Genomic DNA, 26,554 nt, shown 5'->3' with positions numbered 1-26,554 from the left:
CGCTGGACAGGAGTACCATGAATAGTATCATGGCCAGCTTGCCCTTTGCTGGTACCAACCTTGGTGCCACGGTGGCCCTCGGTTCTGATGGCATCGCTGACATCTCCCAAATGGCCAGGGACGGTGGCACCAGACGGGAAAGGAAGTCTCTTGCTGCTTCAAAGCCTCTGGCATTGACGTTAGAGCCAGGGCTGTTGCACCACGGTGGCTCTCCCTAGGCGTGGAGTCCAAAGGTACTGGACTAAACGGCGCTCTTCCTGCGGCCAGAGTCAACAGTGCTGCATGCCCTGCTGACAGCTCTGAGTGGCCCAGCATGGATCGCACTCTACCAATGTCCCCATGGCCTGCAGACCTTGGGGTTTGGAGAACACCCCAGATCTGGCATTTTCTGTTTTTTCTTTGGCACCAGCAATGGTGAGCAGCGTTGAGATTCCCATGCCGGAATGGACTTCTTCTGTATTGGGAACTCACGTCAGTGCCAGGAATCCCATGCCAACAGTGCAGAGTCCTTTCTCGGTGCCAGGGATGCAGAACAGCATTGCACCTCCCTCAGAGATGCCAGGGCACTTCTTACTGACACAGAAGTACACAGTGCCAATTCCACCTAAATTGGCTCCGAAGAAGGATGGCGCACTGCCTCCACAAGGAGGCACCTCAATCGAGTGTTCCTGTCCTTTTTTGTCCTGGGTCTGAAACTTCTGCAGATCCTGCACTATTCTTGCACATGGGCCTCTAGCTTTACAGTGTTCCACATCTGGACTCCATAATCTGCACTGAAATTTCTGGCTGGTTTTTGGGCACCGTTTAAGGTTTGGGTTTGATATATGAACCCATAAGTGGTCTGGGTCCTGCTCAGCTAAAACTCTCTCTCCCTATGTCATACTAAGGCATTGCCATCCTCTGAAGTGCTTCAGATAGGTCCAGCATATAGAACATTAGATTGGGACTCAAGAGACCTCTGTTCTATTCCCAGTTCCGTCCCTGACCTGCTGTGTGACCTTGGGCAAGTCACTTCACCTCTGTTTCCCCTCCTACCTAGTCTGTTTTGTCTGTTTAGACTGTAAGATCTTCGGGATGATGCCGGTCTTACTGGATGCACGTACAGGGCATAGCAGAGTGGAGCCCTGTCATAAATATAAAGGGAAGGGTAAACCCCTTTAAAATCCCTCCTGGCCAGAGGAAAAATCCTCTCACCTGTAAAGGGTTAAGAAGCTAAAGTTAACCTCGCTGACACCTGGCCAAAATGACCAATGAGGAGACAGGATACTTTCAAAAGCTGGGAGGAGGGAGAAAAACAAAGGGTCTGTGTCTGTCTGTGTGATGCTTTTGCCGGAGACAGAACAGGAATGGAGTCTTAGAACTTAGCAAGTAATCTAGCTAGTTATGTGTTAGATTATGATTTCTTTAAGTGGCTGAGAAAAGAGCTGTGCTGAATAGAATGAATATTCCTGTCTGTGCGTCTTTTTGTAACTTAAGGTTTTGCCTAGAGGGATTCTCTATGTTTGAATCTAATTACCCTTTAAGGTATCTACCATCCTGATTTTACAGAGATGATTCCTTTTTTACTTCTATTAAAAGTCTTCTTGTAAGAAAACTGAACGCTTTTTCATTGTTCTAAGATCCAAGGGTTTGGGTCTGTGGTCACCTATGCAAGTTGGTGAGGATTTTTACTAAACCTTCCCCAGGAAGTGGGGTGCAAGGGTTGGGAGGATTTTGGGGGGAAAGACGTGTCCAAACTACGTTTTCTCAGGAACCCAGATAAAGTTTGGTGGTGGCAGTGGAAATCCAAGGGCAAAGGGTAAAATAGTTTGTACCTTGGGGAAGTTTTAACCTAAGCTAGTAAAAGTAAGCTTAGGAGGTTTTCATGCAGGTCCCCACATCTGTACCCTAGAGTTCAGAGTGGGGAAGGAACCTTGACAAGCCCCAATCTCAGTTACAACACAAATCAACACAACAGCCCCCCCGGGTTTAACCACTGGATAGGGCACTTTCAAACAAAGGGTGGAACTTTGGTCTAACAGAACTACTATTGTGAACCCAGTAATCTGCAGATTCTCTAACTCACAGATTTTTCCATTCCTAACACAGAACCCCTTCTGCTCTTGAAAGTTGAGGAACAGAAGTATTTTAGCAGCAAGGGGAGATATCAGGGTGGCATTATCCAACTAGAAGCCAAGAGAAAGGAATCTTTACGCAGAGGTCTTATCAGGGCGAGGACAAACGTATTTGGTATTATTGGCGGAGTAACACACACACAAACAAGTTGCTTTTGTTCCCATCTCAATGTTTTATTTCACATGGCTAGCAGACTGTTAAAGGATGTTTTAAAATTTACAGAGCTGCCAAAAACGTCAAATTAGTGCACAGCAGGAGTTCATAATAAATCTACTCAAGCAAACCACAAACGTCGGTTTAGGGGTGAAACCAAAATAAAATGCAGAGATCTACTAGCAATTACACCCAATACACTTCCTGTCTATGCATTAATCTTTGTTTTGTTTGGGTTTTGGTGGTGGTCGAGAGGGAGAGAGACTGAAACTTCTGTGGGAGACAGATTACAGCTAGTAATGTAAAGGGCTCAGATACTTCCCTAAACACAGATAAAGAATGCACTAAAAATGTCACTCTAAAAGGTTTTTGTTTAAAATCTGTTCCTGCATTCACGAAAAAAATAGCTTAAAACTATCTTTGTTTGTAATCCCCGTCTGTATTTAAAATCAGCCGGGATATAGGAAGGATACAGCTGAAATTAGTATTTTATTTCCTGCAACTAAAACTTTGAATGCTCCACTCCATCAATTTTCAGTGGACCCTAGGAAACCAAGCTTTAAAAGAGTACACTTTATGCAAAAAGGAAGACTGAAAGCAAGTAGAACAATGAAAGACAAAGAAGTTTGGTCAGAAGAGACATCTGGGAAGGCGCAAGGAGCAGCTAGGCAAAGGAAAAACAAGCACAAGGACACAAATTCAAACAACCAGCATGAGAAATTCAAGTGCAAGAAGCTAGGATGCTGATCTGGCATTTATATAATATACAGCATTCAAAGAGTTTGTGAAGTGCTTTGTGATCCAATATTTAGTCCCCGCCCTGTTTTCCCTCCTCCTCCCCTCCCCCCCAACACACACACACAAACAATAAGTAGCACACACTATAGTTAAGACTAGTGTAGACATAGTCTTAGAGACTTTACAGCAACACAGCAGTACCGATGCAGCTACACCACTAAGTTCTCTCGTGTAGCCGCTCTACGCCAACAGGAGAGCCCTCATAATTAAACCATCCACAAAGAGCAGCAGTACCTATTCACACCACCACCTATGCTGGCAAAACTTGCGTCACTGGAGGAGGGTGTTTTTTCACACCCCTGAGCAACAAATTTTGCTGGCATAAGTGATAGCGTAGACATGGCCTAGGGGCCAAATTAGCCCTGTGCCGCTCAGAAGCCACAACCTAGGGCAGGCAATGGAAGCCAAATTGATTTTATGCCACCTTTGCACCTCCCAGATTCCACACCGCCTTGCACAGGCTTCTCTGCAGCTTGAAATAACCAGACTGCAAAGCATTCTGGCCACTCTTTCTCCTCACAGGCTATGCCCCTAGCACTCATTTGTGCTGTGGCTGCAAAAGGATGATGCACATTTATCATTTGGCTTTATTAAAACAAATATGATATAATCCAGACAACTGGGTAGCTTAGGGGTTTAATAAGCTGTGAGGTTCGTCACCACCTGAAGTTTTAACACAGACCAGTAGTAACTAGAGTCAGGGCACTAAAGAGCTGTTCCTCCCGCTCCGCGCGCTCACACTCACACTCTACCTCCACCACCCATACACGCTGCCCCCCTCATCCAAAAAGATAGCTGCAGTCCAGTCTCTAGAGAGTTCTCCCCCACCCAGAAGTAAATAAAGTCATTTGCTGTCAGCACTAATTGGCTTGCTCAATGGCAGTCTCAGTAGAAAAGTGAAGGATCAAATGGCCCATGGAAACTGAAGTCCCATGTCCTGTGTTCCCTGTAAGCTGCGCAGTTGCGCGGCTGCCCAGGAGAGATTTAAGTGCCACACAGCTGATTAGCAGAGCGCACACATCTGGGAGTCTGTGTCCAGGTACCCCTCCCCCTGCTGCTTTGAAGCCACATTGCTCCTGCAGCTGCTCCCGGGACCCTCCCAGGATCCCCTTTCCCCACCCCTGTACCCCGTCTCCACAGAGCAGGGCAGAGGGGACAGCCTGGTTCAGGACTCAGAGCTGCCGCAGTCTGAAGACTCCAGCCTCCGGGCATGAGTGCCTTTCTTAAAGAGACAGTGCACTGTCAGACTTCCCCAGCAGCCAACTTGTATTTCTCCCCCCTCCTTCAAGCCATGTACCCCATCTCAGCAGAGCGGGGGTAGTGGAGACAGGGCTCAGAGTCAGGACAGAGCAGGAGAACTTTCAGTGGGTGCCTTAAAGAGACAGCGCATGGCGTCTCTCAGACACAGACGGACACTCCCTCCCTCACCTCCCAGCACATACTTGTATTTTTGTTGCTGTTGTTGTTACTTCTTGGTATTTCCTACAACACACATATTCTCTGTAATTTTATTTTTTTCAAAGTATGTTATTTTACTGTTTTGACTGATCTATGCATTTCATAATTATTTCTCTTATATTTAAAGGTAAATTCTTTGAGTAGGGAGTTCTAAAATGCTTAACCTGTCCTGGCTAGAGTAATTATCCCTATGGTAACTTTAAAAAAATACATATATTATATCTAGGTTTTTTGTTTCTACTGGTGGCGCACATCCGCACATACCTCGGTGCACATAAAATTAATTCCGCACATGGATGGAAGAAATTAGAGGGAACGTTGCCCATGCCCCCTGGCACATTTGCTTGGCAGGGGAAGTATGGACTGAGACCGCCCAGACTGGTTTTCACCTGTTTTGGGATTAGAGAACTTCAGGTTCCAGGTGTCTGTATGTGGCCCCTTTCACTTCCACCCACATTACGATTCCTTGAAAAACGAGGGTTTTTGGTTTTTTTTTATTCAAGAGGACTTTGCCTTCCAGAACCTAAAGAGCTTAATGGCAGGTTATAGATTCAGCCCCATGAAGATGGCAGTGCTCTATAACTATAAAAAACAGAAAATGCAGGACCATAAGCCTGCCCACAAAGTCATTTTACCTTTTTTTTAAAAAAAAAAAAAAAACACACTAGAAAAAGATTTGAGCAAGAGTTAGTGTTTCCTGTTAGTTCCATAGCATCTGTGGCCTGGTTAAAAACTTTGTGGGTTGAGAGCAACAGCTTCAGTGGAGTTTTAAGGGGGGGGGGGGGGGAGAGACAGAAAGAGTCCTTCTGTAAGTCACTCATGTGGATGCTGAATTCCTCCAAGATGATGGGTCCTGTGAATTTTATCATCCTACCAGATGGAGTCTCTCATCTACTCTGGAAAGCTGTAGGTGTCCAGAGGTTTATAGTTTAAGCAGGATGCCAAGATTAGTCTGGTCTCTGGATTCTCAAATGAAGTGGCTATACCATTTTGATCTGAATAAACTTTCCTTACATTTGAGTCCAGGAGGTAGGTATCACCCCCATTTTACAGAAGGGAAAATGCAGGGAGAAAGGAAGCGAAGTAACTTATTCAATGTCACACTGAGACAGTAAGTAGCAGGGCCAGAAATAGATCCATGGTCACTCAGTTGTCAGTCCTGTGCCCTAGTCATAAAAAGAGAAAAATCCTTCCTCCCCATGCACAACTAATGGCCATTATTCCTGACAGTAGGAGTCAAGCAGGAAAAGCACCAAACAATTCTGTTTCAAAAGCAGACCTGACAATTGCCTGCATGATAGGAGCATTTTCATCTTATCCTTTTCATTTCCCTCCAGCTTTGGCTAAGAGGAGCCAAGCTCAAATGAAGATGCGTTTTTATTTATATATATTATATAAAAAAATAAACTAAAGGGCACATTGTTTTATCATGAATAATTAATTGTTCGGAATTTAGAATCCATTTTTATCTCTTTTAACAGTGATTTGATTTTTTTTTAAAAAGTTATCAGTGGATCTCAACACAGCTGAACATTTTTCTACACACACTGAAGTGCTCCTGGATTCATCCAGGCTGAACAGGTCATTCCCAGATTGAAAAGGGAACCTCCAACTCTAAGTGAGCAAGTGAGTCTATATTGTTGAAATGAAGCTAAACAAGTGATACAGTACGTGTAGATGAAACTGCACCCAAACTAGGGTGACCAGATAGCAAGTGTGAAAAATCAGGATGGGGTGGGGGAGAGGAGAGAGAAATTGGAGCCTATATAAGAAAAAGGCTCAAAAATCAGGGCTGTCCCTATAAAATCAGGACATCTGGTCACCCTAACCCAGACTTTACTCAGAAGGTCAAACTGGAAACTTGTTGAGGGCCACACCTAAGTGGCACATAACAGGGCAGACAGTAGCAAGGATACGGGCAACTGCATTTATAAGACCAAGGTGTCAGCAGGCAATGCTGTATCATGATCCAGACAACAGAGGAAATATAGGTTCCAGCCATGAATACGCAATGATCCTTTTCCACCCAAGCTGAAGTCTTCACAGACTGTCCCTCAGTATTGGAGAGGTAGTCTGACTGTCCTGATACATGCATGTGCTTTTTAGGGGCATACCGTGTACACTCTCTTTGGAGAGCCCTCATGTCCGTCTCACTGCTTCACTGGCTCCATGCACACTCTGCTCAAGGCCCAACGCTATGGATGAAATTCCTTTCAGAGCCCATCAATGCCACTCCTTAATTTACCGGGGGGGGGGGGTCAGTATAGAGCATCAAACCACACTTCGTGTATCTGGTGGGGGGAGTCACATGCTGCCTTCACAGCCCACTTCTGAGGTAAATAATTCATCCTAGATCTAAAATAGCTCATTCTGAAGCCCCTGAAGATTAAACAGTGCTCCTTTAAATTCAGGATACATTTGTTCACTGGCAATGCAGGTACCTGAGGTCCTCATGGCTCTAGGTAGAGGATGCAGATGAGAAACCAGCCAGAAACATTGGTGCACCAAGGGATCCAATTAATTTGCTGATCCTGGTGAGGTGCTAACATCCCATTAACATGGTAGGTGTTGAGTGTGCACAAAGGTATGTTAAGCAAAGGAAACAGAACACTTCAAGGAGAAAAAGGATGCTGGTGCCTACATGCAAAGGAAGTGCTTGGAACATACTTATTATCCAATCCCAGTGTAAGGAGCAATGTCAAGATTACATGCCTAAAACGGATTAAAGATCCATGTTGCTTTTTGTCAGCTGCTGCCCTGACCACATCTCAGCTTGGCTAACCACATTCTGTCTTCATTAAAATGCCCCCCAGTCATTTCCGTTGTCTACAGAGAGCCAATTCAGACCAGGTTCAAATAGAGCTGTTCCAGCCCACACCATCTCTTATTTGCCCTAGTATTCTTCACATGCCATTCCCAACTTATGCATCTTGCTGTGCAGTTGTTAAGCAGTGACGTTTTCCACCCCAGAGGTGGTAAAATTTCAGTAGTGGGTTTACTGATCCCTACAGTTCGGACAACAGTGCATGAAGCATGTCAGGATCCATTCAACATGAAACAGGATTGCTTAGATCTGTTTATCTCAGGACACCATAAATGTGCCTCCCAGAGATACAGAAGGTTATACAATCACTTAGGCAAGGACTGGTTGTAGGGGTTCTGCTGCCTTACCACACAAAATAGGATCTCAGCACACTTCCAATATTTAAGTTAGGCTGCACCCCCACAAGTTGGATAAGAATATTTTTTTCATCTGAGATAACCTGATATTTGCGCTAGGTCTGAAGGAAAACCCTGTATCTGGGCCAGGTACAGAACCCAGGACTCCTGACTCCTAACCCTGTACTTTAATCACAACTAGACAATCCTTTCCTGCTGTAGGGGACCACAACTTGGGGAGTTTGCTTTTTAGAAGCCCTGTATAAAAGTACCCTGACAAGCACAGCTCCCACAGTGGGATGAAAGCATGCTGCTAGGACAGCAACAGGTCTCCAACAGAGAGACATTCCTTCTCTCCCTGCAAGCGTCTGTAAGGGCAGAAAACTGGAAGAATTGATTTGAAAAGGGGAAGGGAAGAAAAGGAAAAACACAGTTGTTGACTTTTTCTAGTGCCTAGACAACGAAGCACAAACTGAGCACAAGCTGGTGTGTTCTACATACCCCATCTGTTTTGTCTTCAATCAAGACCATACCCAACACTTTTCAGTGCAGACCTATCTGCATGCTAGCAAGCTAGGAATGAGTTCAGACCAGACACACCAAGCCAGATATGCTTTCCTATCACACACTGCATCATTGCTCCCCCCAGAATAATCTCAGACTAGAGCAGCGGTTCTCAAACTGTGGGTCATGACCCCATTTTAATGGGGTGGCCAGGGCTGGAGTTAGACATGCTGGAGCCCGGGGCTGAAGCCAAAGTCTGAGCTCCACCACCCAGGGTTGAAACCCCTTCAGCTTCAGTCCTAGGCGGCAGGGCTCAGGTTTTCGCTTTAGCCATGGGCAACGGGGCTCAGTTTACAGCCCCCTCCCCCCGGCCAGGGCTAAAGCCCCCCTTCTGGGTGGCAGGGCTCAGGCTTTGGCTTTGCCCTCAGGCAGCAGGGCTTGGACTTCAGCCCTGCTTCAATCCCCCTTCCCAGGGTCGTGTAGTAATTTCTGTTGTCAGAAGGGGGTCGTGGTGCAATGAAGTTTCAGACACCCTGGACTAGAGGAATAAGGGATGGATGGTTAATTATAGGCAGGGCTGGTCACCCTGCCTATTAAGGTTGTGCCACACTTCCTCATTAGAAGACCTTGTTAGCAGTTGCTTATACTTTGCCAAACTAACCTTTCAAAGTGAACTTTTCCATGTTGGGTATGTCTCAGACTTTTTTTTTTTGGGGGGGGGGGGGGGGGGGAAGGAGACATGACTCAGCCAAAATGTCTCAGCTGTTTCCAAGAATGAGGCTGGGAAAAATATGCTTTTCAATGGTAAAAAGGTTTTGACAACCTTTTCTTTGGAAAGCTCTAGAAAGTGTAGCACCTTCAAGCTTTAGAGAAGGGACTTGAAATTTGGGAGGAGTGGCTTGTGTTTCAGGAATCTGCTTTCTGCCATTCCTAGGAAAGTCCAACCAAATCTGGCCTAGTTATAAGCCTCTGGGGAAAAAACAAAACAAAAACAAACAAAACACCTTACACATGATTAGCTGACACTTCCTAGAGTCTAATATCCAAAAGCCTCAGAAGATTTTGTCCTCAAGGAAAATGCTTAGGCGGCACGCTCTCAGCTCCCAACACTAACCAGACTGCACATGCATCACCACCACAGAGCAACTGAGCATGTGCCCTTCAGCCCAGGGCTAGGGAGGCAAAGCCAGATTTTTCCCTACAATGCCTGCTCCTAGATCAGGGGTAGGCAAACTTTTTGGCCTGAGGGCCACATCGGGGTTGCGAAACAGTATGGAGGGTCAGATAGGGAAAGCTGTGCCTCCCCATACAGCCTGGCCCCTGCCCCCTATCCGCCCCCTCCCACTTCCCACCCGCCTCTGAACCCCTGACCCATCCAACCCCCCTGCTCCTTGTCCCCTGACCACTCCCTCCTGGGACCCACCACCCCGTATCCAACCCACCCCCTGCTCCTTGTCCCCTGACCACCCCCTCCCGGGACCCCCCCCCCGCCTCCATCTAACCTCCCTGTCTCCTGACCGCTCCCCATCCAACCGCTCCCTGTCCCCTGACTGCCCCTCAGGACCTCCTGCCCCTTTATCCAACCCCCGCTCCCTTACCATACCACTCAGAGCGGCAGGACAGGCTTATTGGAAAGCCTGAGAGGTGGGCGGGCGCAAGCCATGCTACCCGGCAGGAGCGGCGGCCAGAGCACTGCCTGCACAGCGGCATGGCTGCGGGGGAGGGGGAACAGCAGGGGAGAGGCCTCCCCAGCCAGGAGCTCAAGGGCCAGGCAGGACGGTCCCGCGTCGTTTGCCCACCCCTGTCCTAGGTGCTCCAGTGTGGGGCTGGGCACTGGAACAGACAGAAGGGAGCCCATCTCTCCTGTGCTCTTGATGAGCCCCTGGTGCCACTCAGGTAGCATGGAGAAGGAAGCAGTCAGATTCAAGTGCCAAGGGGACAAGAGTCAGACCTAGGATTGGGACAAAAAGCCTGGAGCAGAGACCGAAACTGGAGACTGGCGGGGGGGTGGGGAGCAAGGGTAGAGACTAGGGCGTTGTCTAGGCTTAAAAACAGACACATAGCCGCACCACTACAGCTGTCCCTACTGTAGCACTTCAATGTAGAACCTACGTATACTGAGGGGAGGGGTTCTCTGTCAGTGTAGGTATCAGCCTCCCAGAGAGCTGGTAGCTACATCAACAAAAGAATTCTTCTGTTGACCTAGTGCTAGCTACACTAGAAAATTAGGCTGTCTTAACGCCCTCACTCAGGAGTGTGGATTTTTCACACCCAACTGACATAATTAAACTGACCTAATTTTCTAGTGTAGACTAGGACTAGGGTGGGAGCAGGGAGGAAACACAGATCTGACAAAGAGCCAGAACACAGGGGGATCACTGGGACAAGGAGCCAGGGGGAGAAGACAAGACTAACTGGAGGAGAAGCCTGGGTAGGAAGTCTAGGAATAGGGCTCAGTAGGGATGGGGAACATGAGCAGAGAGGACCAGTGTAAAAACAGAATTAGGAAGACCAAAAAAAGATTTGAGAACAGCTAGCCAAAGACTCAAAAAGTAATAGCAAAAAAATGTTAAGTACTCCTTAAGCAAGAAGCCTGCTAAATAAGCAGTGAGGCTACTGGACAATCAAGGTTCTAAAGGAGGAGAACTCAAGAATGATGCGGCCATTGCAGAGAAACTAAATAAATTCTTCGCATCAGTCTTCATGGCTGAGAATGTGAAGGAGATTCCCAAACCTGAGCCCTTCTTTTTAGGTGATTAATCTGAGGAACTGTCCCAGATTGAGGTGTCATTAGAGGTGGTTTTTGAACAAACTGATAAACAGTAATAAGTCATCAGGACCAGATGGTATTCACCCAAGAGTTCTGAAGGAATTCAAATGTGAAATTGCAGGACTACTAACTGTGGTTTGTAACCGGTCATTTAAATCAGCTTCTGTACCAGTTGACTGCAGGATAGCTAAGGTGACACCAATTTTTAAAAAGGGCTCCAGAGGAGATTCCAGCAATTACAGGCTCGTAAGCCTGACTTCAGTACTGGGCAAACTGGTTGAAAATATAGTAAAGAACAGAATCTCAGACACATAGATAAACATAATTTGTTGGGGAAGAGTCAACATGGTTTTTGTAAAAGAAAATCATGCCTCACCAATCTACCAGAATTCTTTGAGGGAGTCAGCAAACATGTGGACAAGGGGGATCCAGTGTAGTTAGATTTTCAGAAAGACTTGGACAAGGTCCCTCACCAAAGGGTCTTAAGTAAGCAGTCATGGGATAAGAGGTAAGGTCCTCTAATGGATCAGTAACTGGTTAAAAGATAGGAACCGAAGGGTAAGAATAAACCGTCATTTTTCAGAATGGAGAGAGGAAAACAGTGGTGTCCCACAGGGGTCTGTATTGGGACCAGTCTTATTCAACACATTCATAAATGATCTGGAAAAAGGGGTAAACCGTGAGGTGACAAAATTTACAGATGATACAAAACTACTCAAGATAGGTAAGTCCCAAGCAGACTGCGAAGAGTTACAAAGGGATCTCACAAAACTGTGTAACCGGGCAACAAAATGGCAGATGAAATGCAGTGTTGATAAATGCAAAGTAATGCACACTGGAATCTCATAATCCCAACTATACATCTGAAATGACTGGGTCTAAATTAGCTGTTACCACTCAAGAAAGATCTTGGAGTCATTGTGAACATCCATAGTTCTCTGAAAACATCCACTCCATGTGAAGCAGCAGTCAAAAAATCTAACCATGTTGGAAATCATTAAGAAAGGGATAGATAAGATGACAGAAAATATCATATTGCCTCTATATAAACCCATGGTACACCCACATCTTGAATACTGCGTGCAGATGTGGTTGTCCCATCTCAAAAAAGATATATTAGAATTGGAAAAGATTCAGAAAAGGGAACAAAAATTATTAGGGGGTATGGAACAGCTTCCATATGAGGAGAGATTAATAAGACTGGGACTTTTCAGTTTGGAACAGAGACGACTAGGCAGGGACAGGATAGAGGTCTATAAAATCATGATGGGCATAGAGAAAGTAAATAAGGAAGTGTCATTTACGACTTCTCATGACACAAGAACTAGGGGGTCACCAAATGAAATTAATAGGCAGCAGGTTTAAAACAAACCAAAGGAAGTAATTCTTCACACAATGCACAGTCAACCTGTGGAACTCTGCCAGAGGATGATGTTGTGAAGGCCAAGACAGGGTTCAAAAAAGAACTAGATAAATTCATGGAGGATAGGTCCATCCATGCCTATTAGCTAGGATGGGCAGGGATGGTGTCCCTAAGCTGTTTGCCAGAAGATGGGAATGGGTGACATGATCCCTGTTCATTCCCTCGGAAGCACCTGGCATTGGCCACTGTCGGAAGATAGGTTACTTTGGTCTGACCCAGTACAGCCATTTGTATGTTAACTGGGGGAATCATTCCTATTACAGTCTAGTTTATTTGTGCTGGCAGAGGACAATCTGTGAAGCCATGAAGAAGTGTTGCATCCTCCTTAATGGATACACACATACACAAGAGGACAGAGTTAATGTTGCACATGCAGCACTGAACTCTGGTATGGCCTGACTTTTGCACACACGCGCACGCACACACACACACACGCCTGAACATACTAGCAATGTCTTTTAAAAACAAAAAATGGAATTACGTTTTATAACACTACCCTGAGTTGTAGTAAAGTGGATGATCACATAACAAAACTGACCACCCGCAAAATCTCATTACTGTAACATTCTTCTCCAAGATCTTCAATATTTATTAATATTACAATAGCGGTAGCAGTGTTTCTCAAATGTGGCAACCAGGGGCTCTCTTGCAGCCACAGCCTCCTGGGCAATGATTGAGGGTGGGTTAAAGCAGTGGCCCCTCCCACAGGGCCACCAGCAGTGGTTGGGCCCTGCTTCCCTCTGGAGACACAAAAGCTGGAGGATCAGGAGACCAGCGAGTTCCCCACCTTCCCAGGGGCAGTGGGTTGGGCTTCAGCCCTGGGGGGGCAGATTCCAGCCACGGCGCTTCGGGCTTCATTCCCCGGCCACAAGATGGTGGGCTCTGGCCCCGAGCTCACCACTCCCCATCACCCCTGGCCCCCACTGCCTCCCCCAATGCCCTTTTGCCCCTGACCCCCTCTGCCTACGAACCCACCTCCACATCCAGGGCTCGCCAGGGTTGAGTAAGTCTGCTGTAAAAAGTGATATTTGAATGTTTGTTAATATCACTTTTCACAGACTTAGTATCTAGCAAGTCTGAAGAAAATAGCAGCCAAAACAACCAAGGGGGGGGGGGGGGGAGACGAGAATGTGCAAAACACCTTTTTTCTATTCTGTTTAGGTCCAGTAAAGAATAGAGACAACTGTGCATTCTTTTTATTATTGAGTCTGGGGAAAAAAAATCCTACATGAATAAATTACAATGGATTTGGACATGGGTATGCGCACATTTGTTTTTCCTAAAGTTAATTAAGTATTTTAGGAAAAATTGTCAGAGCGGCCACCAGCAAGGGTTGGTGGCCGCACTCTAAGGACACCAAAAAAATTGATGGGAGAACCCCTTATCTAAAGGTTAGGGCTCCACTGTGCACGACACTCTGCAGACACAGCGTAAGAGACCCCGGCCAAAAGTTTACAATCTATACAGAGAAGACAAAAGGTGAGAGAAGAAACTGAGGCACAGAAGTGTGACATGACTTCCCCAATGTCACATAGGAAGTCACTGGCAGGGCCAGGAACAGGACCCCACAGACATGAGTTCAAGTTTAGTGCCCCGTCCATCAGATCACACTGCCTCAGAAGTTTTGCAGAATCTTTACAGATGCCTCTGAACCTATTTTAAGCAGCTTTTGCAGAAGCTGGTTGTGTGAGATTCAACTTACTGAGTCAACTCATAAATTGCCAAGTACTGTTATTTAGTGTGTCATTCTGATTACTGTACATGCACTTTTGATTGGCATGTACACATGCATGCATTTGTAAAAATCTTCCATTTTATGTATTTAAGATATCTGTAATGCAAGTAAGTACATATCATTTTTAAAAATAAAAAGTATTTTACATGGATGCATCCCTTTAAAATGTCTGATTCTGCTCTCAGTGGGGCAAAATAAGGAGCAGCTCCATTAAAATCATTGGAATTATACTGGTGCAACTGGGATCAGGATGAGACGTCCTTACTCTGAAGGCAGCACTCACATCTATGCCAAAAGGGAGAAGGAGGAGGGGAAACAACCCCCCTCCCCCCAAAAAAAACAACAAAAAAAAACCCTTGCCCTGGGAGGGAGGGGGACCAAAAAAAAAATTCCAAGGAAACTCTTGAAGTGACCCTCCCTTACCAGAGCCTCTAGTCCACGCTATAAGTGATCCTAACCTAAGCCATGGGAAAGGTACGAACTCCTCCCAGCATCAGGAAAAACCCTGAAGTCTTATCAAAATCTTTTCTTTGCTAAATAAATAAGTAAATAAATAAATAAATAAATAAATTCCATGTCCAAATCGTACTTACAGTTCACAAAGTGCTGGAAGGCAATTCTCAATCTCTGTGTAAAGTCTATGTGTGAAGTGCAGAGCCAAGCAAATTTTAAAGAAGTGTCTCCTCAGTCATTCTAAAGGAAGAACAGTCAAAAGTAAAAAATAAAATAAAAAGGGAGTAGTATATGGAGCTGCTTGTGATCAGCCATGTGAGCAAAGGAAGAGTATTATCTGAGAATAAACATTATCCCAATGCTTTTGAAAAACGCTCAGTAACTCTTTATAAAGTCTTCAGAAGATACTGACAAACTCCTCCACAGTCAGAACTAGAGTTCTGGGTGGCATCAGCCTTTAGTCCATTTGGGTGGGGTAAGAGAAAAAACCCAACCTACTTCTCTCAATTTCCTTCCTTTGAGGATTCTTCTCCTCAGGTTTTTAGATTTGTGAAGAATTCTGACCTTTTAGATGCTGAGATAGTAAACAGATCCTACCTGAGCAACAAAAGCCCTACCCCTTCTGAGCTGGAAGCATTAGAGATTAAAGTCTTCCAGTTATCAGCAGTACAGGTAAACATATCACTATACCAGCATTTTCCAGGGATGAGAGGGAGTTCAGTTTCCATCCCTCATTCAGCCAGGTCACTTCCCGCCCCCGCCATCCCAAGGACTAGCAACCTGAGATTATAATTGCCAAAGGGTGCGCTGATCCTTTTGAAGTAACTGCACTACCACCACCAGACTAATTACAAAAGGCCACCAAACAGCTCTCACATCTACATTAGTGATTAACCATTACTGACATGGAGTGAAACCCTGCCTGCATTTAAGTCAATGAGACCAGGATTTCACCCTTGGATTTAATACAAGCCTAGATATGAAAGGCTCTATATATCCCCATAACCTATTTCTAAACCAATCTCTGGTCTAAACCATGAAGCTTCAAAGACAAGATCCTTCCTAGAGAAGAAGATTATTAAGGTGCTGAACTGGTACTCAGGAGACCTGAGTTCAACCCAGGGCTCTGCTACAGACTTACTGAGTAACCTTAGACAAGTTACTACGGCTATGTCTACACCTACCATTTAAAGTGCAAAAAGTCCTTTTGCACTTGAACTGCGAGAGCATCTACACTTGTTAATGACTTTTTGCGATGAAACTCAGAACTTTCATAGCAAAAAGAAAACCACCTTCACGAAAGGCATACAGCTCTTACCACTGTTCTTTTTGCACTGTTGTAAAAGTGAAAACACATTCTACCAGTGTAAACACCTTTTGGCCTCAGAAGGCTATCCCACAGTTCCAAAAGTGACCATTCTGGCCAGCATCTCCGCTGCTCTGACGCCAGGTAAACAAATGTCTGCCCCCCATAAGCCCCATGAAGTTTGAAACTCCCTTTCCTTTTGCTTGTAGATATGGCAGGAAAAGCAGCCAGATAGTAGGGGGTTTTAAAAAAAAAAATGCCACAAGAAACAAGGAAGTAATGGGGCTGCTGGGACATCAAGCAGGGCAGCACAGGGCACTGATCAAAGACCCAGAATGCCTTCCGCTCACCCGCCTCCCCCTTCCCACAAGACTTCTCAAGAGAGCTGCACTGTGGGATAGCTGCCCTACAGCGCTACTCTCATCAGTGACGGAAGTGCTGTTAGTGTAAACACACTCTACTCACTTAATTCTTCAGGGGTCAAACAAACCAGCGCTTTCCCTATCACCGGTGAAATTTATAGCACAAAAACTCTGCAAGTGTAGACATACCCTTAATCTCTCTGTACCACAGTGCCTTATCTATAAAATAGGGATAATAATCCTCCCCTGCCTCATAGGAGTGTAGTGATGTTAAATCCAAACAGATATGAGGTGCTCAGATACTGCATTAATAAGGTTAATAGAAAAAAAGGATGCATACACACACTAAATAAAATAAGTACTTAAATTGGCTGAAAAAAGTTTTTTGATAAAAAAGTTAGTTGAAAAAATGGACAAGCCTTTCACAATTTTAGTATCTTTTAGAAAAGAAGAAAGCAGAATAGCTGCTTCCAGATAATTCCTGCATAGGTCTAGAATTGGCATCTTTTCATAGAAGAGTGCAAGAGTCAGGCCTTGCCAGCATAATCCTTGTTTTCTCTTTCTAAATAGTTAGGGACTATTTAGAAAAGCTGGACGTGCACAAGTCCACGGGGCCCGACGAGTTGCATCCGAGAGTGCTAAAGGAATTGGTGGCTGTGATTGCAGAGCCATTGGCCATTATCTTTGAAAACTCGTGGCGAACCGGGGAAGTCCCGGATGACTGGAAAAAGGCTAATGTAGTGCCAATCTTTAAAAAAGGGAAGAAGGAGGATACTGGGAACTACAGGCCAGTCAGCCTCACCTCAGTCCATGGAAAAATCATGGAGCAGGTGCTCAAGGAATCAATCCTGAAGCACTTACATGAGAGGAAAGTGATCAGGAACAGTCAGCATGGATTCACCAAGGGAAGGTCATGTCTGACTAATCTAATCGCCTTCTCTGATGAGATTACTGGTTCTGTGGATGAAGGGAAAGCAGTGGATGTATTGTTTCTTGACTTTAGCAAAGCTTTTGACACGGTCTCCCACAGTATTCTTGTCAGCAAGTTAAAGAAGTATGGGCTGGATGAATGCACTATAAGGTGGGTAGAAAGTTGGCTAGATTGTCGGGCTCAACGGGTAGTGATCAATGGCTCCGTGTCTAGTTGGCAGCCGGTGTCAAGTGGAGTGCCCCAGAGGTCGGTCCTGGGGCCGGTTTTGTTCAATATCTTCATAAATGATCTGGAGGATGGTGTGGATTGCACTCTCAGCAAATTTGCGGATGATACTAAAGTGGGAGGAATGGTAGATACGCTGAAGGGCACGGATAGGATACAGAGGGACCTAGACAAATTGGAGGATTGGGCCAAAAGAAATCTGATGAGGTTCAATAAGGATAAGTGCAGGGTCCTGCACTTAGGACGGAAGAACCCAATGCACAGCTACAGACTAGGGACCGAATGGCTAGGCAGCAGTTATGCGGAAAAGGACCTAGGGGTGACAGTGGACGAGAAGTTGGATATGAGTCAGCAGTGTGCCCTTGTTGCCAAGAAGGACAATGGCATTTTGGGATGTATAAGTAGGGACATTACCAGCAGATCAAGGGACGTGATCGTCCCCCTCTATTCGACATTGGTGAGGCCTCATCTGGAGTACTGTGTCCAGTTTTGGGCCCCACACTACAAGAAGGATGTGGATAAACTGGAGAGTGTCCAGCGAAGGGCAACAAAAATGATTAGGGGACTGGAACACATGACTTATGAGGAGAGGCTGAGGGAACTGGGATTGTTTAGTCTGCAGAAGAGAAGAATGAGGGGGGATTTGATAGCTGCTTTCAACTACCTGAGAGGTGGTTCCAGAGAGGATGGTTCTAGACTATTCTCAGTGGTAGAAGAGGACAGGACAAGGAGTAATGGTCTCAAGTTGCAGTGGGGGAGGTTTAGGTTAGATATTAGGAAAAACTTCTTCACTAGGAGGGTGGTGAAACACTGGAATGCATTACCTAGGGAGGTGGTAGAATCTCCTTCCTTAGAAGTTTTTAAGGTCAGGCTTAACAAAGCTCTGGCTGGGATGATTTAGTTGGGGATTGGTCCTGCTTTGAGCAGGGGGTTGGACTAGATGATCTCCTGAGGTCCCTTCCAACCCTGATATTCTATGATTCTACCGCATCAGGGAGAGGAGAAAATCAAAACAGAATAAAAAGGTATCTTTTCGGAGAGACCAGACCATGCCCGGGAACATGTGCAAGAGAAATGTCAGTCAACATATTGTTCAGACAAATAAGCTGCTGAACAAGGAATGCTGCAGCACATTTATAAAGAGATGGGCCCAAATATCCCCAGACCTTAGAGAAGTTTGGACACGACCTCCACAGCCCAGGCCCATTTCTAATACTATTCAGAAACGTTTTCTCCCCTTCTGTCACATTACTAGAGATGTCCTTATGAAAATAGCATTGATCAATCAGAATTTGCTGCTTAGTCACTACCTGAGCCCATAATCCTGTTTGTAACTGGAGATAAGTCCCTCCATCCCTCCCCCACCTCCACCCACAAATTCAGATTGCAACTTTCCAAAAGTCTGGGGAGGTTTGGCTCCTGGGGTGTGCTTTGGATTCATCTCTGGGCTGAATTCTACATTACTCTTATCCCCGCAAATTCTTATGGGAGTAAATGGGAATATTGGTGGCATAAAGGATACAGGATTTACTCCTCTATTTATAACATTGTGGTTGCCACGATTATGATTATAAAGTCATGCACAGGGGATAGTAACTTCAAGTGGGGATTAAGCAGCATGAAGTGATGAAATCCTAGGGAACAGATCTTATTTAAAGCTCCCTGGTGATTAAATAAGAGACGGAAGAGAAATATAGTGTAGCTAGAGCCCCTCATTCCAAAGAGTTATTACCAGTACAGAGAGAACATGATCTCTCCTGTTCTGTAATCACTAGACTAATCAGGACTTCTGGATTCAGTACCATTGGCTTACTGCAAGATCTTGGGCAAGTCACTTACCCTCCCTTTCAGGTTTCTCCCTCTGTAAAATGGGAAGAAGTTACGGGTAATGTTTTGTGGGCAGAATTCTTTTTTGCATGTGAAAAGTTTTCTTAAGAGCTAATAACTGGAATCAGACAGATACAAAATACATAAAATGCAGCATTAAAGTTATTAAAAAGGAAACTTATGAGCAAGCCAATGATGCACAGAAAAGTTAGGAAAGCCACCAATGCTTCTGAACAGGCAAAATCAGGGGTCACCACAAGGTCTGATTCTTGAAGTTAGATATGAAAGGTGCATTAGATCATCTTGTCCCCTAGAGTATGTCATTTCCTAATGCTTTGTCCACACCAGTTTTCAGTGGCAAAAGCAGTAGGTTTTTACTATAACTCGTCCTGCAAAGCCAGTCCATGGTAGAGCAATCTGGATTTTGTTCTGCCTTGCACATTAAAAATATAATCATCAGTTGATGTCGGACTGCAGAATCTTTATGACAGGTGATGCTGCAAGAGGGAAAAAACAGCTTGATGTTCAGATGTAGTTAAAAATATCAATACAACCCTTTCAAGTCTCAATATTCACAGACCAGCAAAACTTAAGACAAAGCATGTGAAAGTGCTGAGGAAAGAACATCCTTTAAAGTAATTTACGCTGAGCCACCTTTTTTAAAAAGGCAAATATGATGTAGGGCTCTTTCAAAATGTTGAGGTGCACATACGCTTTGCAAGGAACGCTTTGCTCACATGCTCTTGAATCCTTTGTCCACTGACTAGAGGTGTATGGTGGTGGTTTCAGTAAGGAAGGGAAGTTTTAGACATTAGGAAATTAAAGCGATGACAAAAAGGACACAGTTAATCTAGAATCAGGTAAAGTCTGCAAACACAGCTAGGTTCTCAGACATTTCATTTCAGCTTGCTGAAATCCCAAACTGACTCTGGGGAATGGTAGCAGGTCAAGGCCAATATTATAAGTTGGGCATTATAACTAGCCTTATACATCTGTGTGCTCATTAAGGGTATTTTTGAAAGTACCTTTTTATCCTCTGCACAGCTGCCAGGCTACTGACCAGAGTCCTGCTGCCGCTTTGCAGCCCCCCGACCTGATTATGCACTGAATAGGTTGGGGCAGAGGAGTTGATGCCCCACATGGATCTAGAGGAGGTATTTGATTTAATTAACATACAATGGAGCACAGAATTGAAGGGACAGTACATTTGGTTTCTCCTATTTCCAGAATGGGGTAATGACCCACTGGCAGAGCTGCCTCTACTGGGGACTTCTGACCATGTCTTAACCTCTCAGGGCCTGATCCTACAAGAAAGAGGCTCAGCATCCTCAGTTTTCAGTGAAATCAATGAGAGCTGAAGGTAACCAGCATCATGCAAGAGTGAGCTCTTAGATAACTACTAGTAAACATCACAGCAGCAAAACAGAGACAAGAGGCATCTGAATGCGGGCAGTCATACCAAAAAAAAAAAAAAAACCCTCTGGATGTCTGTTATTCACCTTTTCATCTCAACCTAGAACTTCGTGCAGGCCACCAAGAAGGAAAGATGGTCCAGTGCTTAGGAAAAATTCAATTCCCTGATCTGTCACAGACTTCCTTTGTGACCTTGGGTAAGAGACTGTCTCTGTGCCTTGGTTCCCCATCTGTAAAATGGGGACAATAGCAATGCCCTACCTCAAAGGGGTATTGTGGCAACTACATTAAAGATTATGAGGTGCTCAGAGAACTTGTGGCCCCCATTACGGTAATTAGATAAACAATGCAGCTGCCACTGAGCAGGATGCGGAACCCTAGTTAACAGGAAAGTGAAAACTGGATGGTAGTGACCAAACAGAAGAGGCACGTCCCAGACTCTATGATACCCCAGGTTGGTTCTGCTTCCAAGTGAAAGTCGTGTGTTTCATGTACCTTGGAACGTGAAATGAAGATTTACACAGCTGGCTACTGCAATTCACATGCAAGGCATGGGAGTGGGGCAATTCAGCTGATAAAACAAACGGAGATCATGATTTTGTTGTTAGTAACAGGACAGAGAACCATATGGCTTGACCGAAGAGTTTGATGATGGGATACAGAGATAGTCACCCCCATATTACCAGTAAAATCTGGGACATTGATGAAAGGTAACAATGTAAGTCTAGCTTAGCAATTGACCAAAAAAGTTGTTGTTGTTGTTGTTGTTCACCAGTCTGCTATGTGCAGTGAGCTGGCGGGTCCCTCCCTAATTCAAAACTGAGGCCCAAATCAGACAAAACAATATCATGATTTGCGCTAACTGACCCATCTGGTCAGCTGCTCCAGCAAGGAGGTCAATGATTGAATGGGCCATGGCGAATGAACTCTTTTGACCCCTCAGCATGGCCATTTTTGGTCACACATTAGACACGCTGGCTGGAGAGCTTGCATTGCTGCTATTCGTGCTATAACTGTCCTACGAACAGAGGATTTCAGTCTTCTGGGATGTCTATCAAGTTAATACCTTCCAACAACATTGGAGGCATATTTAATTTTAAAATTAAACACCACACTGCAGAGAACAAGCTACCTAGCTTGATGTAACTAACAAAATTGCTCTAACTCCTCTTTGCTTACTATTTAAAATGTCCAATTGTAGCCAAACCTCAAACGGGAACACTGGGGAGAAAAAAGAATTATTGAACTGCAACAAATTGAAGAAAGTCCACAAGATCAGGGAGGTATTAAAATTCTGGGTCCCCCCGCTGAAGCCAGGAAAGATTTTAAAAAACCTCTTTGCATTGGAAGCAAAAAAAAAAAAAAAAAAGGCATGGCCAGAGGGAAGAAAAGTTATGCATGGGATAATAAAACTGGTAAACTTTTGACAGTGTACTGCTGTGAGTAGGGCTAGAACCAACTTATGAATAGGTTAAAAAAAATGTAAAAAGGGATGGACGGACTGACTATATCCAGTATCTGGCTGAAATCAGATTCTACAGAATCCAGTGAAGCTGTACTCTTCAGGAGGAAAACCTGAAAGGAGGAATAAGGCTAGCTGGACTTTTCTGAATTAAACAAAAACCCTTTCTTTCAAAAGCTGAGTCTGTGTTTTAATAGGTTTAAACTAAAAAAGAGCTGAGTCAAGACATAAAAATTCAGATCCCACTTTCCCCAAAGTGAAGATGTGTCCTAGTACATTATAGAGATAGAGCATAAACCCAGGTCATGAAGTTCAGAGACAGATTCACCCCCAACACACAGTACACAATTTGAGCTCTGAACTGGACTTAATTGGTTTGTTCTACCTTTTTCTCACAAGAGCATATCTGGAAGAGTCCATACATCTACAGCTCTCCCTAACCCCTCTCTTCTCTCACCCAGCCTCACTTCTGTCCCAAGCGAAAGGAGTCAAACTTCTCTGAAGCTTGGATGTCTTCAGATTCACTGTTTCAGTTCAGGCCCAAAACAGAAATGGACCCAAAAGGAAGTTCAGATGAACAATCAGGTCCAAACTTTTTCCCAGTTTTGGAGCATCCTAAGCAGTGTTCTATTTGCTCCCCTCCCCACTCCCATTCCAATTTTAATTTCAAAAAAAGATGAAATTAAAGAATGCAATGTCACAATAAGAAAAGACAAGGCCAGTACAACATACATGCACAACAACCCTATTACCTTCTTCTGTTCATGGGTGCATCCAAATCACATTGATAAATTGGGACTGTCATATGAATATGTGGACAGCTTTGAAAAGGCTGCATTCTAGATCCCCAATTCTAATGCAAAGGAAGTCACTGAGGGGACTGATTCACTGAGACAGGCAATATGATATGGCACCTTAACTGCTCAAGTCTACTAAGATTGGTGGCAAAAAATCATCTTTGGTCTCTGCTGAGGCTGTTTACAAGGGTGCTATTGCTGGCTCAAATCCTGAGAGGTACTAAGTCCTGTTAGGATTTGGTCCTTTGTTAATAGTTACTATGAGACGTCCCTTTTGGTTTGGGCTGAAACCACCAACTCCCTTCTCACAAAAAAAAAAAAAAAAAACACACACGCACCACACACACCAATCTGGCAACTTCCACCAGCATCAGGGTGGATTGTTTTAAAAATCAAAGCAATTTAAACCACTGATTTCAATCATGATTTAAATCAACAAGCAGAAAACCTTGATTTAAGTCATTTTAAATCACATTTTACACTTGTACTTTTTAATTTCTTTCCTACAAAAAAAAAAAAAAGTTGATTTTCATTCACTGGCAGCCATAAACATGGCGATTTACAACTAAATTTAACCCTTCAACTAAATTTGGTGCTTTTTTGCTAGCCAGGATATACTATCTAGCAATTACATAGTTTCACTTACATTTATTCAGATTCTTAATTTTTACTTTATTATGTTAAGTACATCATTCACCATTTTCTAGGGAATGACTTTTTTTACTTGTGATTTGTCAAATTATTTGGAGGGAAATTCAAACTCAATTTAAAATCCATAACATTTTTTTTTAATTCAACAAAATTACTTTAAATATGCTGGATGGATAGGGATGTGTTATTCAAACACATTTTGCATTTAAAATTTATTATTACACAAAGAAAATATTATCTGTAATTAACTACTAGAACTGATTGTTTCTGGTCACAATGTTCATGATATTTGGATTATTAATCTCATCCTCTCACAACTAGTTTTTATTCATGGACTGGAATAAAATTCACTTCTTGAATGTCCAATTGGCTTAATTTAGAATGAATTAGTCACTGAACTGAACTAGTTGAATAAACTGAAAAGAAGAAAATATTCTCTCTCTACCTGCACAAGAGGCTTCTGCTGGCCAAAGCTGGTTTAGCATGGCAACAAACTGATTCCAGGTGCTCAGACAGTCAAACCACTAAACTAGTGGAACTTTCTTTAAAATTTGGCAGTAAATATGTACTGCTTAGTTTGTGTTCAGATTTAATTTAAATGATTTTAAACAGATAATAAGTGTAGGTCTTAAATTAAATTGAAAATAGTCAACCTAATTTAAAAAAAAGATTTTTCCATCCTGGGGTTTGTGAAGAGAGCATCTGATTTACCACAGGTGAACTCCTATTTCTCTGGACTTAATTTTAAGGCATCTTTTTATTCCTTGCTTCATTTATAATTATGTTCATTATTTCTTACAAATGATTCCTCATTTCAGAAGGGCACTGGAGGCATAACTGTGTTGAAAGGTTCATAATGGTGTGCTTGTTCATAATTTGTATAACACCGGTGCTTAGAAGCCCTAACAAAGATTGGGCTCCCATTGTGCTCTGCACTGTACAGATATAGCTAGCAACAGCTCCCTTCCCTGAAAAACCTAAAATTTAAATAGACTAGACAGATAAATGAAGTATCACTCCCATTTTTATGGGTGGGAAGCGGAGGCAGACAGACTGATTTACCCTAGGTTATGCCAGGAGTATGTAAGGAAAGCTGTAGATTGAACCCAGATCTCCCAAATCCATTACCTTGAACTAAAAGACCATACTTCTTCAAAACCTAAACCCTGCAAAGGCGGGGGGGTGGGGGGCTGGAGCGTGCTGGAGCTCAGATTGCCCCAGCAATTTCATTGGGAGGTTCAAGTTTGACAGAGTTCAGCCTCTAAGGGAACCCCCTCACAAGTCCTCCTCCCCCCAATATTTGTGGGAGACAGAGGACTTCCCTCTCCCTCCCCAACTGCTCCTTCCTAGGCCAAGTATCCTGAGGAGTCTGCAAACCTTGCAGGCACTAGAGTATTTTCCGCCAACACAGGATCCGGGCCAGGCTGAACCAGGCTGGAGGCTCAGAGTAAAAGTACATTACAGTTGCTCCTCCGTCAATTGGCATGTTGGCTTTCCCTACCGCAATGATGTCAGAACACAGATGATTCTCCATTACTGGCCAGAGGGTTGATGCACCTCTCCTGGAACACCTCTGCATCCCTCAATGACACTGGTACGCGATTATCGTTTGTCCACAAAAACGCTGGAAATCTGTGTGATCCTCTCCTTGAGCAAAACTGTCCTAACACCAAAACACAGATCTCTAATTTAGGGTTTGTCCCTACAGTATATTCCACAGTGTTTCTTATAGTCCTGTCTTAAATGTCCCACACAATGGAGCATCCACTGCTTGCTTTTCTTGGGAAACAGTTTAACCCATCTCGTAGTTAGGAAAACTTTCCTCAATGCCTAAATGAGTCTTTGTTATCCTTCTTTGGGCCACCCAAACCACTTTCTTTCCCTTGTCAGCATGAACACCTTTTAAATATTAGTGGGAAGCTAGTCATCATCTAGCCAGGATATTGCATATTCCAGAGTGCATGTGTTAATTTACTCAATATCCTGTATGCTGCACTTTTCACACAGGAATCTGAGCTTAGAAAAATTAGTTATGAAGTGCCAAGTGCTTTCTTGCTTTAGGGGGACATGCTCCGGGTGGAATCCTGCCCTGTGTTCTATGTGCCAAGAGGAGAGAGCTCTCTCCCCTTGTCTTCTCTTAGCACAACTTTATTCGAGCAGAAGCTTTTGAGAGTAAAAAAACACCACTTCTTCAGAGGAAAGAAAGCTTATGCCCAAATAAATCTGTTAGTCTTTAAGGTGCCACCAGGCTCCTTGTTATTTTTGTGGATACAGACTAACACGGCTACCCCTCCAATACTTACCACAACTGTGCAGCAGCAGGGTAGAATATTCAGTCAGTAACAGAGCACTAACAGGGGGCCTGGCTACAGCACTTAAGCTCCTCTGTTGCCTAAAAGCAATGCAATCTTCTGAGGGAGGGCCTGCAGAGCCACTAAGCAGCTAGCAGCAGGTACACATTGCTGGGAACAGCTATGGTTCCTCTTTAAAGGAAAAACTGCATGTTCTCCACTACTCAATACCCTTATGGCCACCCTGAGACATCTTGCCCTGCACTGTACAACTATTACTGCCTCTCTGCAGCCTGAACCTGGAAAGCCAGGTTTTATTTTTGTGTTTGGTTTAAGTTTGAATATGCTAGGTTTATCATCTGAATCAGTTTTCTCAATGTGCAATCTTGCAGCTTCTCTCAATTCACACAGAAGTCAAGGGGAGACAGAGGTGCCTGGCACCTTGCAGGATGGTGCATTTAGTTCCTGGGAGACAGAAGCCCATGGGTTGGTATGAAATTCATGGCCACTGTTTACCGTGGACTGCACTGAACCTTAAAAGGAGCCCTTCACCCATCTGTAATGCTCATTTCTGTTAATTAGCCATTTTGAAAACAGCTCAGTTGAATGTATAAGAGTAATTCTAGACCTGATGCTACCAGGATTTACAAGCTGCCTGTACTGGGTAATTATACAGTATTGGAAGTCTCCCCAGTAGACCATTTGAAACTATCCATTTTCA

At 44.2% G+C, this 26,554-nt stretch overlaps 1 protein-coding gene across 6 annotated transcripts in view; it reads right to left on the bottom strand.

The window, feature by feature from the left end:
- The window catches only part of PTPRA (protein tyrosine phosphatase receptor type A), a 259,596-nt gene that overhangs the window by 206,418 nt on the left and 26,624 nt on the right, over window positions 1-26,554 (bottom strand). For 5 of the 6 annotated variants that reach the window (XM_073342939.1, XM_073342931.1, XM_073342934.1 and 2 more), the window contains exon 2: window positions 14,709-14,808. The exons of the other annotated variant lie outside the window; for it this stretch is intronic. The gene's annotated coding sequence lies outside the window, so the exon portion shown is untranslated. The remainder of the gene's footprint in view (window positions 1-14,708; window positions 14,809-26,554) is intronic. 6 annotated transcript variants of the gene reach the window in all.

The sequence above is a fragment of the Lepidochelys kempii genome, chromosome 4, assembly GCF_965140285.1.
Source record: "Lepidochelys kempii isolate rLepKem1 chromosome 4, rLepKem1.hap1, whole genome shotgun sequence".
Classification (NCBI taxonomy): Eukaryota; Metazoa; Chordata; order Testudines; family Cheloniidae; genus Lepidochelys; species Lepidochelys kempii.
This window is presented reverse-complemented; position numbering and strand designations above follow the sequence as displayed.